Genomic DNA, 15,221 nt, shown 5'->3' with positions numbered 1-15,221 from the left:
AAAATGAATTTTGAGAATCTCTTTGCAGTTATACTTCCTATTTAGGCATTATATTCATTTCTTCTAGGTTTAAGCACACATAAAAGGATGTCTGTATCCTGCACTTGACCATGGTAAGGAGGGGGTAACATTATGCTCTAACTTTATCTGTTTAGGTGTTATTCTACTCCATTCAGTATTACTAAACCTAATAACAAAATCCTCCATCTGTAGGCAAAAAGTGAGAGGGAAGAGGAAATAAAAAAGAAGGGGAAGTCAAAGGAGAAAGGCCTGTAGATATCTTCTGCATTTAGCTTCTCACAGCCACTGAGCACTTGCGTGGGCAGCAGCTGCTCTTATAAGCCATGGAAGAAACAACTGGTGAAGAAAATCCAGTGAAGGAAGTCAACAACAAAGTATGGCTTTGACTGTGTTTAATAGCAACTAGAACAGTTTCTCCTGAGCTTGCAGGAAAATGTTCTCAGAGCATCCAGGCAGCTGAGGCTGGAAGCATATCTCTCATGATGCTGTCAGGAATGGCAGGGACATCCCCAGGAGCCTCTTAGCACCTGTAGGTGCAACTCAGGCTCGAGTGATTGGCACTTGTAACATACACAGCAGCATCCCACTGTATGATTGCTAAGATGCATATGGGGTTGCAAAGATAGGGACACAAAGAAGTCTCTTTGAAAGACTGAATGAACATAGTGTACAAAAAATTGAGCCAATACCTCTATCACCTACTGTCCTATTTTTACTATTTAATTCTCTAAGTTTCCTTTGGTTCAGCTACAGAGTGTAGAAGATTTCTCATTAAAGAATTTGACATTGTATAGTGACCTTGCACTGGATGAAAGAAGAGGAATATCGTATTTTAAGAGTTAACATTTTTGGACTCTTCCTCCCCACGCTAAATTCGATAGTGCATTTTCAGCAACTAAACTGCAGGCCACTTGGATTTGCTGAAGCAGGGTAAGCCTTTTAGATTATCAAATGTCACATGAAAAAATACCAAGGAATCTGGGAATGAGTAAGTGTTAATGCTTTACTAGGGTGGCATGTCCTCAAACAATTGTAGACAGAGCTTCCTGTGTTCTTTCAGGCTGAGCTGAGATGCCAAGTATACAGAATTGGAAGCTGACTGTCAGGGTGGGTTTTTTTAATTTTATTTTTAATTTATTTTTATTTTTATTTTTATTTGCTTGATACAGATAGCAGAGACAAAATACCAAAAATGCCTGAAGTCCTTATGACCCTCCACTGCAAATTGTGAACTTGATTCGGTGAACTCCAATTTCTGTTTACTTAGCCAGCACTGCCTCCACAGTGCTGCTTTTTCTCTGTCTTCCCAGTTTATCACGCACCAGGAGACAGCTTCACAGGCATTGGGCAGGAGGGGGAGCCTGAGTACATTCCAGATCCGTTGTAGGTTCAAAATGCTATCTCTCTGTTCTGTGAATTGCTTAAAAATACTTTTAGTGCAAGCAAAGCAGCGTGAAACACGCAAGCAAGTATTCTGCAGCCATCAGCTGGCATGGCTCACATTCCCATGTTGTATGCTGATGCCACGGTGCTGCCTAGCTGGCTCCATTCACACTGTCTCTCATTTATGCCAGAAATACTTAGGCTACTATGGAGTAAATGGTCCAGAAATGTGTTCAGCAAACTGCGTCAGCTTCTCAACGAAAATATCCCTGATTTCAGCATTGTGCTTTGGTATCTCTCCACTCCTGGTAAAGCATGAGCTAGACTGCTGCAGGGAACAACTACAGGGGGGATTTCAGTTCTATAAAGTAGAGAGTGTTCCTATGGAATACTACTATGAACTATAATACTGGACACTGTGTATCTATTGCAATTTAGAAAAGATAAGGACATCCTTAACCTGTTACTTAAATAAAACCCAACAGCTGTATTGAACTCCTTTCAAACTAAACAGAAAGTTGAAATGTATAGCACGTATTTTAGCTGAAGGTTCACTTACCAACCTGATACATTAATGAGCTAACTACTATCCGGGTAATCTTTCCAAGTGTATTTCAGGTTTTACTTTGTACTGTGGTAGTGTTCTCTGATCTTTGCAAGACAAAATTCTTGCATTTGAACACCCTGGGTCTAGAAAACAGGACAAAAATGAGACATTTCTGAAGAGACTCCTGCACAGAAAATCCATTGGTGTTTCTGAAAGAAACTTAGTGAGTCCACAAGGAATTGTTGCAGTGACAAATTACGATAATCAGGCTTTTGAAAGGAGGAGTTGTGCTTAGTGTTACTTATCTCTGGACCCCAAAGCTATGGGAAGACATATGGATTATGTTCACAATGTGATGACTGCAGCTATATGTTCTATATGTTGCTGTTACTGAATTATCTGTTATCAAACCACACACTTCAGCACACAGCGAGGAGGATTTAGGCTTACTGCATTAGAAGACTTGCTGTTTCCCAAATCAGACATTTTCTTCTATAACTTGCTGTTATCAGGATAAAAATCTGCCTTTTTTCAGCCTAAGCACATTGATTTGGCTGATTCTCCTCACAATGCAAAGAAGCAACAAAACGTTAATGGCAAGCTCTTCTCTGCAGACTACAAGTGAGCTTGTCTGTGTATGCACATGTGAGGTGGGCTGGGGAGGCGGGGACTGGAGTGGCAGAGAATCTGCAGAGCAGCAGGTCCTGTGGGGCTCTGCTTTGCACAGCCTGGGTCATAAACATGTCATCATGGTTGCTAAAGGCAGGCAGGAGGTATATCTGGAATAGCCCCAAATTGAATGATTTGTGGAGACAAGTTCATCTCCTCATTTTTCTGTGTTCATAGTACCAAAGCTTTATGTGTCAGTTATCACTACTAAGGCCCAAAAGAAGCCCCTCTCCTTCAGAACGCAGACAAAAGCAACCCTTGGGTATATGCACAATAATGTTTGGATTAGTTAAAGAAACCACATTTGCCAATAGGAAAAGAGAAGCAAATTTCTAAGCTATTGAATAACACTGCTATGCTTGGAAGAGATTTTTTCTTGTGTAATTCCCTTTTAATTTCCTCCCATCTGAACTGCTGGGAGGAATCTGAAGCTAGGTTTTCCAGAGTGACTAAAGGAGTTGAGCCACTGAATTCTGTTGAAAAATCAATGGACCTGGAAACGTAAGATAACATTTTCATGAATGCATGAAAGATTTGAGGTTTAAATTCCTTAAAACTCTCTAGAACTTCCAGCTCCCCGAGTCAGACAGGGAAATGAATGATTAGCAAACTAGTCCATATTAGCTCATATGTGGAGATTGCATGGAGGAATGTAGGGCACAAGAAAATGAGGAATCTGAGGACTGAGAAGAAGACAATGTTTGTAAGATTTAAACACAGAAGCATAAAAGACAACAGGAGAAAGGACAAATATAAAGAATATCAAAATATACAAGCTGAGAAATTACTTAGATTTGCCTTTGATTTCAAGATCAGACCTCAGTAAAGACCACGTAAAACTGAATAACTTCATCACCTGATTCAGTGCCTACAAATTCAGCACAATACGTTTCTTCATTTTCCTTCTTGATCAGATTATAAAGTGTCTGAAGTTAAACTAAACTATGCATTCTGGTAACCTTTCAGAATAGTTTTATTTTCTTCATTTCAGTTGTCTTTTTTCAATTTAAAAATGTTATTCAAATACCACATTTGGATGGGTAGTGACTACCATGACACTGTGTAGAAAACCAAAGCAATTTGAAGCGAGCTAGATATTCTGAGCACATTTTTAAAATACCTTATTGCTTAAATAAAATAAACTTAAATCCCTTAGTCTAGCAATTACTTTCAGATGTCTGATTGTTTATTTTTGAAGAACTGTCATATCAACCATTTAGAACTGACGAGCCCTAGTTTGATATGTTCACAAGCTTTCTCTAACATCTGCTCCCCGCCTTACATTGGGAACTATGTATTCATCTTCATTGTCTCTCGTATTTATCTTAATTTTGCTGTATTTTGTTTTATTGGAGGAAAAACTTAGCAGAGCTGTTTGTGGCAGGGTTTAGTTACAGGAAACCCAAAAGTTAAGCCCCAGTTTCAGCTGAGACAATTAGACTGTTGATTTTGGTAGGAACTCAGGACTTCTATTGGACCCAAATGCCTTTCAAGTCTAATTGCCAGTTGATGCTCAAGTCTGAAAATTTTCTGTATTCTTGCTACAGATTTGGGGCTTTGTTTCCTTTTAATTTGAGGGATATTTCTATCCAGATCTGAATGTTTTGCTGAAATTCTTCTCTACTCACTGGAACAGATTAAAAAGAAAAAAAGAAGGAAATAACATTTTCCAGAACTTTCAACCTTTCTGTAGTTCTCTCTCTTTTTTTTTTTTTTCCCCTTAATTCTCTGTGCTTTGATATCTCTGTGTTGTAGAGGAGAGTTTTTGTTTTTTTTCTTTTTCTGAAAGCAATTTTTCCATGCATGAAAAATAGCAGGTACTAGTTTGCAATGACTAAGTTAACTGTTGCTTTTTACTGCCTGGCACATATATTTAGTAGCCTGTATTCCTATTTCTCCAGCTGTAGGTGAAGGACTCCAAAGTAGTGAACAAATGATACATTTTAAAAAGTGATCAATATTATAATATTGATATAATATAATGCTGGATAATCTCTCTCAAAAGCTTTGAAGTAATTACTAATAAAAAAAGCAGTGTTCTCACAGAATGTTTTAATCAGATGCTATAAAACACTCACAACCAAGTTATCAAAATCTACTGCCGTTCTTGGATGGATGTTTTATTGCTAGGTGGATTGGGCTCTAAAACTTTGTTATAGAAGCTCTGGGACAATTTAAATACTTGCAGGAAAGTATTTTATACTCTATAACATTTGTGGGCTGGGACCTTGGGCTGTATCATTTCTTTTTTTTTTCTTCTTTTTTTCTTTTTTTACGTGTTACACCAGTTTAGCACCTTGCCTAGGGCCAGTCCCAGGATCCTCACCACATGGTGTGGGTTCTATGGCTGGCTCCAAGAGCTGGCAGACACTAGGCATCATACAGCCTAGCACTGGGCCAGCCCACCCCAGTGCCTGGAGAGGCCGTGTTTGTATGGACCCACACGTTTCCTTTCACACATGTCCTGCAAGATTCCTCTGCAGGACAGACACATGGTGTCACGAGGCACTCATCTTCCCAAAGAGGCAGTCAGGAAGTCTGAGTAACTTTTGTGATTAATTCTTAACATTTGGATGCTTTTAATTAGCCATCTAGAAACCAAAACAGAGCGCAGGACACTACTGCAGTGTAGCTTGTTAAGCAATAATGCATTTTTTCTTCCAAAAGTCACACTTGATAACAAACAATAGTCATAGGCTTAAGATGACTGTGGATACTATGAGCTAATGTCTAGTTGTCAGAAACTTTTCCATTAGGGCTTAAAATGATGTTTAACATATTCCTCCCGTTATTGAGCTAAACTACACATTGTATTAAACATGGATTTCCAAATGAATGTTACTGCTGTTTGTCTTCACATACACATACGAATGGATGCAGACACATATGCATACGTATTCTGGATATCAGAAGTACACCACTAGCATAGTTCATTCTGTTCCCAGGACAGAATGTTTTTTTTGCCATCACCTTTTAATTAAACCCATCCTTAATCTTAACTGTCTGTAAAATAGATTTTAAACAAAGTTCTTTAATCACAAAATGCCAAAATTACATGTTCTTTCCTATTAAACATCAGAGAATGTCTGAAAGAGCAGATCTTTTAATTATCTACAAAAAAAAAACCATGCTGCTGAGGGTAATCACCAAAATATGCATTCCATATATTTTTCTACCTAAAATTCAAAACTTTTGGTTTATAGCAAACATTTGAGTAATTTATCAAATCCTACTTCATGCTAGCTTTAAGACAACTTCAGTTTTAAGCCTTTGCACTTTGGTTTTGGCATTATGCATAACTCATTCAGCATTTCAAAGCTGGATATACTTACATTCAGATTTCAGGAAAGGGCAGAAGGACAGGTTGTTTGCTTTTCACTGTAAGAGACCTAGATTTCCTGTTTGAGTAAGGCCCGTTGTTATTTTGTTGATTTTAGGATGGTCCCTAGAGGGAAAAGAAAGCTTATAAGAAATGTAGGAGCACACTGGCCTTCTTTTGCAGAAATACTGAGGAATTTTGCCCAAGATTTTCAAACACAGCAGCTTAGCATGGTCTCTTAATTCCATATTCAGACTTCTTATTCAAGATCTGCTGTTCAGAAGTACGACAACCTGGCAGCTCATTGCTTCAGGCTGCTTTTAAAGAGCTCGCGAAAACTGATGTAGCAATTTGAATACAGAATGAAAATCCTAATGTTTGATATTTTTGTTGGCAATCCTGTAATAAATCAAAGCTTGGGTCTGGATTTCAGGAAAAGTTCCTGGAGTCTTGTTTCCACCCTTCTAGAGAGATACTGTGTAGCTTTTTCAGATTATTAGGTACAAAATTATCCGTTTGAAGGACTGCTGAAAAACACTTACTTATTCTCATCTTTCTCCATGTGTGTTTCCCCCACAAAAATGTACGTACAAATAATGTCTTGCAATCATTGGTCCCTGAGAGGCTTGGACTGATAGGAAGTGCTTGGAACAGCCAGCCAGACTCCTAAGCATCACTGGGAAGGTGTTAACAAGAGGAGCCACAGGCATTGTTAGCATCCTACATAAATATAAACCATGCTATCTGTTTTATAGGCTAATCACTCTCAAACAACCACTGCCACTGTTCAATTGCTGTTCAATGTCCACCATGCGCTAACACCCAGAAAGCTAGAAAAACAGCTCTGTGATAAGCAGGGTAGTTTTTCACACTCTGATTGGCCTCATGGTTGAAATTTTAGGTATTTGGCCTGAGATCTTCCCAGCCTGTGTTTTGCCTTTCTGAAGTCATTGGTTTTCCTAGTAGCCAGACTAGCTCCAGAGAGCCACATATCCAGAGGTCTTTCTCAATTTACTCCAAGCATTCTATCAGCCAGGACAAAATGAAAGCTTAAGAGTAGAAGCTCTTAACCTTTGCACAGCTGAACTCTCACAGTGCCACCTGCCCCAGGACCTGGTGTGCTTCAGGAGCTGACTCGCAGGGGGCTGAGCCACCACCAACCTGCATTAACCATAGATGAAGAGAGCATCTGGCAAGGGAGGACAGTCAAGAAGCAACACTGAATTTACAAGGGAAACCTGCAGGTAGCTTAACTGTTTTACCTCAGATTTATTCCAGCCCTTTTGAGCTGGATGAAGAAATGTGCATCTGGCATATTTCCTGAGAGGATTCTACAGCCTAGGGAGCACAAATTGCCAGCTTCATTACCATCTGCTTCCTAGTTTAAATAACAGTAGCTTTTAATGGTTTATCTTGCCAAACAGGCCTTCTCCTTTAAGCAATGATTTGTTAACTCACAAATCTATACCCATTCATCACTTTCAGACATGGCCTTGGGCTCCAAAGTTTGGCTCTGGACATGAACTTCTCCACAGTTTGCAGGTGTTTAGGTTTGGGCTTTGGCTCAGCTTCTTGCATAGATGAAGGAAAGTCACGAATTCGGAGGTAGCTTTTAATAGTTAACAAAGTGGAGAGCTGCCAGACTGGAGGGGGTGGCAAGTTACTCTGCCTGTGCCTGAGGAGAGAGGGATTAGGTGTTTCAGCCGAGCACCTCATTCCTGCTTGCAATTTGTACCATCCATGTTGCTGTTACTGCCTCTGTGGGATTAGAGGGTGGCTGAAGGAGTGCCAGCGTGTACCAGCAGGTCCCAGTACAGTAGCAGTCACACCTGCCCTTTCTGCCTCCAGGAGAAGCAGGATTTCTTTGGCTTTCTGCCTTGCTCCTATCCTAATTCCTGCTCCTCCAAACCTGTACCAACCCCTTCTTGATAATCAAGAAGCTACAGAAGAATGCATAGGCAGTGATGGTGGAGAGAGCAGAAGGGAGGGGAGGGCCTCTGGGTCCCATCCAGGAGGAGAAGGAAGAAGTGGTCCTCCGGATAAAATCCAACTCTGGGAGCAAAAAAAGTGTCCTGCCCTCTCACAACTTTCGCATAGTATCCCCCCTTGGTTCTCAGAAAGCCCCTATAACATAACTGACGGTCCCCACCTTTCCCTCTCATGTGTCTTTCCTTAATCCATGACACCACTGCTGCCCTTGCCTTCCTTGTCTGCTCCAAGGACATCCTTGGCCAATGCAGACTGTTAGGTTTTGTGTAACCAACAAAAAGACAAATTCTGGCTCCTGATGATTTTTCTGAGAGAAAATTTTGGCTGCTTTGAGGTGTTGTTCTCTATGAACCCTTCCAATATTATTGTTATCCAGCTCTTCTTGTCCTGATACTGATGGCTACATGTGCATTCTTTCACTAAACTTCTTTCAGAACTGAAAGCTTGCGATGATGCAATGTCTATTTTTTTAACCCAGAAAATTAATTGCATGAAAGGTCTACTACATGCCCTGTCTTACTTGTGTTATTCAGTCATGTGGAGATCCTGATACATAGATTAGGGCTGCGCAGAGGTGTTACAAGTGGAAAGCCACAGTGTTGGAGAGAGTAAAGCAACATGGAGCAGTCATTTTTGTTTTGGAGAAAAGAGGGCCTGTTAAGGCTTCCTGGAGAAGAAAGGGGAGAAGAGAATATGAAAAGAATGAGAGAAATCACTTCTAAGAGGAAACTTAAGCATTTGATTTCCTGATTGGTACAGCTGCATTTCATTGCTTTTCTAAGAACCCTCTAGTGCTAATCTGAAGCTGAAAGGAAAGTGGAGGATTTGTCTTCTGCATACATAAAAATAGGAGGTGCCATGTGTTCTCCTCCCTCTCCCACTTTGCTGGCCCCAGGTGTGGAAAACAGCATCTGTGTTTTCAATACAAGCGCAGAAAGGCATCAGTTGAAAGGTAGAAAATCACTGTAATCTCTCTTTAACACAAAAACAGCGTGACCCCTAAGTTCAGCTACATAAATACAAACTCTATTTTAAGCATAGACCTGAGTTCTTCTGATTCAATATTCAGCCCAAATGCAAATGACTTTTGTGGAATGAGGTTTGCAATGAGCTGGATCTATTTAGTAAAGTATTTGAGTCTGGTTTGGTGGAGAAAAGAGGAATCAATTGATTCCTGCAAATGCTTCTGTAGCAGAATTGCTGCTGTACTCATAGTTCGGGCTATTTTCTAACAAATTTTTTCAATTTTTGTAAGAGAGAACTATTGTGGAAGAGAAGGCTGTGTCTGGAGCAGAGTCACAGGAATGTGCACACATAATTATGTCTTTCGAAAGTAGCACACTGCACAGGATTTCCTAAACAGTACCAGAAAATGTTGACATCCTGGAACTGACATTTGTAATTTCAAATAACAGCTTTCCAGGCATAATTAGTGTCCTTGTAAATGTTTCAGTATCACATTTGGGACTCACGTTGGACACGCCAGTCCGCAAAGTCTAAATATATATTGTTTTGCCATTTATTGTTTCCTTTTCCAGTTTTCCAGGGACTGACAGCTGTGATTTTTGAAGCTGGGAAGTACTAAATTGAAATAGTGTGTTTTGAAGTATTTATTATGTTTAATTACGATACATAAAAGATGCTTTTATTTATAATTCACCATTTTCTGCTGCCATTGTTTTTTTGTTTTGTTTTGTTTTGTTTAAAGCACCTTTGATTCCCATCCTCCCTTACTCAAAGTACACAAACACTTCTACAAAACCACAGCTTTCCTCTAGGCACGCACTAAAATACAGTGGAGGATATGAGAATTACTTATGACAGATGAGTCACATTAATATTTTGTTCTAAGCCATGAGAAAAATGAGACACAAGGGTAGGAATCAGAACACATCAAAACCTTTGGTGCTTTGTGATCCAAAACCACAGCCATCTACTGAGGTGCAAAATGTTCTTTTTTCACATAAAGTGTGAGAAAAACACAAAGAGTTTTGTACTGCAGATGCTGGCGGCACATAATGTTGCAATTATTCTCAATATTTTGAGATGCTTGAATCGAAACCAAGATTTTAAGCAACACTGAGGTAAAAATATTTTTATATTTCTCCTGCAAAGAGAAAAATATTGTGTTTGCCCCAATTGCTTCAGAACTGATAGGCCAAATTTCTACCAGTGTCAGATTATAAAAACAAAAAGGGGAATGTCATGGCATCTGCTCTCTTGATTCACTTTTGTCATCCTAACTCCAGTTGGGTCTATCAGACTTCTGTGCCACTAGAAAAATCTTGGCTCTGATGTACTTGGAAAAGCAAAATCAATTCTGATTGCCTCTTCCTGCGACTTTCCTACTACAGTGTGCGTGGCTGATTTAGGACAGATATGGAGCATGATCTCACTTCTTATTTAGAAGATGGTAGATAGGGTTCATTCTAAGTAGTTTCCACTTGCTATTAGACTTCAGAAGAAACATGCATCAGTGCACCTGATATGATCAGGTAACATTGTCTGTAATTTGAGTCACCACTAGGTGAACCAAGTCTTCTGTTCTTAGAACAGAAGGAAGCTCTTCATTCCCTCTTTCTGATCTGGTACTCGCAGGGAGCTGAGAGCAGCAGGATGCTGGTGTTCATAGAATAGAATCATAAAATCACCAAGGTTGGAAAAGACCTCTAAGATCATCCAGTCCAACCATCGATGTATCATCAATATTTCCTACTAAACCATGTCCCTCAGTTCAATATCTAAATGTTTCCTGAACACCTCCAGGGTCGGTGACTCCACCACGTCCTTGGGCAGCCTGTGCCAGTGCATGACCACTCTTTTGGAGAAGTATTTCCTGTTCTGAGTGGACTCTCCAGTCCCTTCCAGCCTTGGGAAGGACTTGCTCCTTGCAGTGTCCCTTCTGCCCAGACACCTCCCCAGGGTGCACAGCAAGTGCTTGAGATGGGAAATGGCAGAGGGTTTGGACTACCAGGCCCCAAAACAGAAAAATACTTTGGCGCGGGGGGATCTAAATATGCACATCGTAGCATGTATTTCTCTGGCTGCGATGACTTCAGTGCCACTGTTCACATGCTGTAAGCTTTGCACAATGAATTACTCTGTAGAACTGGAGCTGGCCTGTGTTTCTAATCCTGAAAGTAACTGAGGTGGGTGAGTGCTAGTTCTGTTTGTGCAGCTTGTTTGCTCTTTCAGCTGCTCTGAGGCCCTGCTCCTCTATTCACTGCTGCCTGGCTCTGTCTGCCCTCTGTGTGATAACACAAGGAGCTGCTCACGGTGCATACCTGGGCTGGGCCGGGCCACTTTCATGCTGCCTTCTCCTGCTGTGTGGGAGAGCTCAAGTACGGAAACTGAACACAATTTGTGGAAGATCAACACAAAAGATTAAGGATTAGAGTTTAAGAACTAAATGGGTGGTCTTATCCAGACAATTCCTGCAGACTCTACTGGAAGAAATACGTGGCCATATAATAAAGAACCAGTACTGTGCTTTGAATCTCTAGCTGTGGAAGTACTACCTTAAGCCAATGAAATCACGGTCTCCGTTTTCTCCAACTTTAATTTGTCTAAGGAATTTTTCTACCTTCTTAATGCACTATTTCAGATTTGTTCTGATAAGGAACGCATTTCTATTGTTCAGTGTCAGTAACTTGATTCTTTGTGATTAAACTATTAGAGGTTATTGGGGTGTGATTACAACTTGCATACAAATAGGTATAGACGTTGCACTTTGTTTAGTCCATGAAAAAAACAGTGTTACTGTTTCTGCTTTCCAGGTGGTGTGAGCTATTTGCATTGAGGTAAAGGTAGATACTGGGTTATGGCAGGTGATTTCTTTCTTGCTATTGGGAATATCACAAGACATGCTTTTGGTTAGTAGTGGTTTGTAACAGTGATAAGTTTCTCAGGCTTTTCAGCCAAAGTAATTCCTACAAAACCACCTCCCCAGAAAAGGTTTGCATGAGCATGCTGAACTGCTATTATGGAGGAGGTGGAAAGTGCCAGGGAGATTATAGGGAGATATTATTGGCCCAGACTGAAATTTTGCCAGGCCTCCAGGACAGAATTAAGTATCACTGCGCATTTCTCTCTGGTATGTTTCTACACCATGAACTTGGACAGAATTTCAAATTTATGATGAAATGGAAGCTCTGTTAAGACTACTGAGTTTCTTTCTTGATTTTTTTTCCTGATTTTAAGTAATATATGCAAAGATTTGCTTCTGCCAGCCAAGACTAGCTATTCTGGGAGAAGTACCTGTAAAAGGAAACATAAGGTATAAAGGGCACTGTGTAATTTTAGTGAGGCTATTTATGCATGTGTCTTTAAAACAAAAGCAAAAACAAAACAAAACAAAAAACAGAAAAGTAAACTTTCCAGTTCTTTGCTGCTGCCAATCTTAGCAAATCAATTTGTTATCCGTCCTGGAATTTTTATCAGCTTAGTCTCATATTCTATGGAAAAATGAAGCAAAATGCACATTTTTGATATAATACAAAGTCAGAACATGTAACTTGCTGGTATGGAATGCAATGACCAATGTGCTTTACTCGACACAGTAATAGGTAGTTCCCCTTGCTCTGACTGCACTAGCCAGTTCTTGTTGCTTTGTTTATTTGTTTAGCAGAGTCCCCTGAATCACACCATAACCTTTCATGTCATTTACCATAAAAGGCTGAGCTGCTGCTGTAAGGACTATGATAACTTCCAAGTAATATATTTGGAACAATTCTCCCAAATATCTTAAATATGATCAGTACGAAATATCAGAGCAGAGAAGAGCCTTAGCTGTTATCTGATTGCTCTGTATGAGCAGAGAAATAAACAAAAAAGTAAATTCTGTCCTCCATTGCTGATATGCAGATAAGTGAATACTGAACACTGATTCTTTCACTTTTGGTAAATGGTTATAGAATCACGGAATCATAGAATTGTTTGAGTTGGAAGGGACCCTTGAAGGACATCTAGTGCAATCCCTCTGCAGTGAACAGGGACACCAACAGCTAGGTCAAGTGCCCAGAGCCCCATCCAGCCTGACCTTAAATGTTTCCAGTGACAGGGCCACTGTCTCTCTGGGCAACATGTTCCTGAGCCTCACCACTCTTACTATAAAAAAAAGTCTTCCTTATTTCCAGTCTGAATCTCCCCTTTCAGTTTGAAACTACTTTCCCTTGTCCCACCACAGGGTCAGGCTTAAAGGAGATGAGCTTTCCAAACAATTGCTACACTAGCCTTATGAATCTCACATCATAAAGGAAACTTTGCCATTTCAACTCTCTAGAGAGCTGATTTGATGAAGTAGCAAAACATGCATCTCGTTTATTTTTGGGAGTAACTAAATGGGACTGCTTATGTACATTGGGTTATGTGCCTGATTAGTTCCTTCGTTGAGTCAGGGCCTTAAGCTGGTGGAAATGCCCCCATACTTAGCAAAGAGCAAAATATCAATTACAGAAAAACATATTTTTATTTTGTTCATCATCATTCTTTCTCCCAAGTAAAATCAAAACAAAGCATTTCTCAAACAGATGTGTATTTTCTACTCAGGTTGGGTCGAGAAAATGAAGATAGTACTGTTAGTAATAAAAAAGTAGAAATTGTACGTTTTGTCATAAAGTGAAATGCTTTCAGGCTTGTAGAGGAAAGAGTGCTGAGAATATGTTCAAAATGCCACCCTTGTAAGCAAATTGCCTTTGCAAACTGCTACGTATGATATCCCTTTCATCCCCCTCAGGGATTTGTGCCGTTTGTTGTCCACTCCTTTTAAGGCCAGATTTTAGGAGTTTCCCATTACAGGCAAGCAGGAGAATTCTTCTCTGTGCTAATATAGTACAGGATAAGCTCATGCCAGTGGCTTATTTGGTCACTATCACGGTAGTACCTAAATATTCAGATATTTATCTTCACAGTTCTTTGTGAGATAAGGAAGAGCCCCCGCTCTCTGTTTGCTGGTCTCTGAAGAACAGACATGCCAAATCCTCTGTCCAGTATTGATCTGGAGGAGTGTTAAAGACATAGGGCAGGTGAGAGGCATTCTCTGCCTCTGTCAGTGGGTGAGCCACCTTTCTGTGGCAATATAAAGCTTTAACCAGAACCAGCAGCACAAACATTGCTAGTGTATGAGGAATCTGCAACATAACTCACCTCTTTAACTGTGTTCTACCTGAAGTGTGTTCTTCCATCCCATCCCATCATGCCACTTGCCTCCTCCGTGCCAAAAAGCACGGTCTGCATTTTTTCAAGCACAGAGTAATTTTTATCTTCAGATTGTCATTAGGTAATTAAACTTTACAGTACATACTGTGTTTCTAGCATGCCTGGATTTTCTCTTTCAATATTTTATCATGTGTTTATAGAGGTGGTGTTTCTAGGTGAGGCTGTACTGAACTCCCAGCTGCTATGCAATGTAAATCCAGGGCTGTAATGACACAGCAGTTACAAGATCAAGTGTGTGACAAGTCAGAAATGGTGCTCAGATCTGTCATGCATGAGTACTGAAATAAACATTTCAAGTGCCACTGAATGTTTTTAATTAATGCAACGGGCTGGTAAAAATGAGAACATTCACTAATGACTTTAAAGGAAGTATTGAAGGATTTCCTCAAATATTTACACAGGAAGAGACAGCACAAGCACTGCAAAATAGTACTTTGACTTAGATGAACTCCCACACATAGTGTAGGAACAGAAAGAACATTTCTATGGAAATATATCTAAGCAGATATTCTGGAAACAAATTGGCTCTAGAAAGCAACAGGAGTCCAGGTGTGGATGGATTCCTCAGGCTACTTTATAAAGAATTAAAAACAAGTGTTAACGCTAATTCTATGTTTAAATATCTCTTCTGATTTGGGTGGAATGATTTTAGTGATAAGCATGTTTCTAATCATATTCCTAAAGCTTCTGGAATTATGGAGAGTGTGGAAACTATAGATCCCAAAAACATGTAGATTGTAAAATCTGGGCAATGGTCTGGAAAGCACACTAGAAAAAATCTTCTCAAGCATAAATTAGATGTATCACTTTAAATAAATTGAGAACAAGTTTATAATGATGATAGATCATTGATTTCATTTAAAATTTTCATAAATGTGGGTAGGTGGCTCTGAAAATAACGCCTCCTATTTATTTCCATGGAGAACACAGCAGACACAAAGAGCACAATAACGCTATTTGATAGAGCAAAGTCTCAAAACACTATTATATATAAAACACTATCATATATAGGCTCCACCATTAGCTGTGCATTTTCATCTGTGAAGAAGAAGAGCCTGCATGCTGCACTCCTGAAAA

The 15,221-nt window shown here is 39.8% G+C and overlaps 1 protein-coding gene across 3 annotated transcripts in view; it reads right to left on the bottom strand.

The window, feature by feature from the left end:
- Positions 1-15,221, bottom strand: part of COL8A1 (collagen type VIII alpha 1 chain) — an 81,710-nt gene that overhangs the window by 21,776 nt on the left and 44,713 nt on the right. For 2 of the 3 annotated variants that reach the window (XM_065742001.1, XM_065742000.1), the window contains one exon: positions 5,953-6,065. The exons of the other annotated variant lie outside the window; for it this stretch is intronic. The gene's annotated coding sequence lies outside the window, so the exon portion shown is untranslated. The remainder of the gene's footprint in view (positions 1-5,952; positions 6,066-15,221) is intronic. 3 annotated transcript variants of the gene reach the window in all.

Source organism: Cyrtonyx montezumae, unplaced genomic scaffold (assembly GCF_038088225.1).
Source record: "Cyrtonyx montezumae isolate F1298 unplaced genomic scaffold, pur_monq_1.0 scaffold_3, whole genome shotgun sequence".
In the NCBI taxonomy this organism is placed as follows: domain Eukaryota; kingdom Metazoa; phylum Chordata; class Aves; order Galliformes; family Odontophoridae; genus Cyrtonyx; species Cyrtonyx montezumae.
This window is presented reverse-complemented; position numbering and strand designations above follow the sequence as displayed.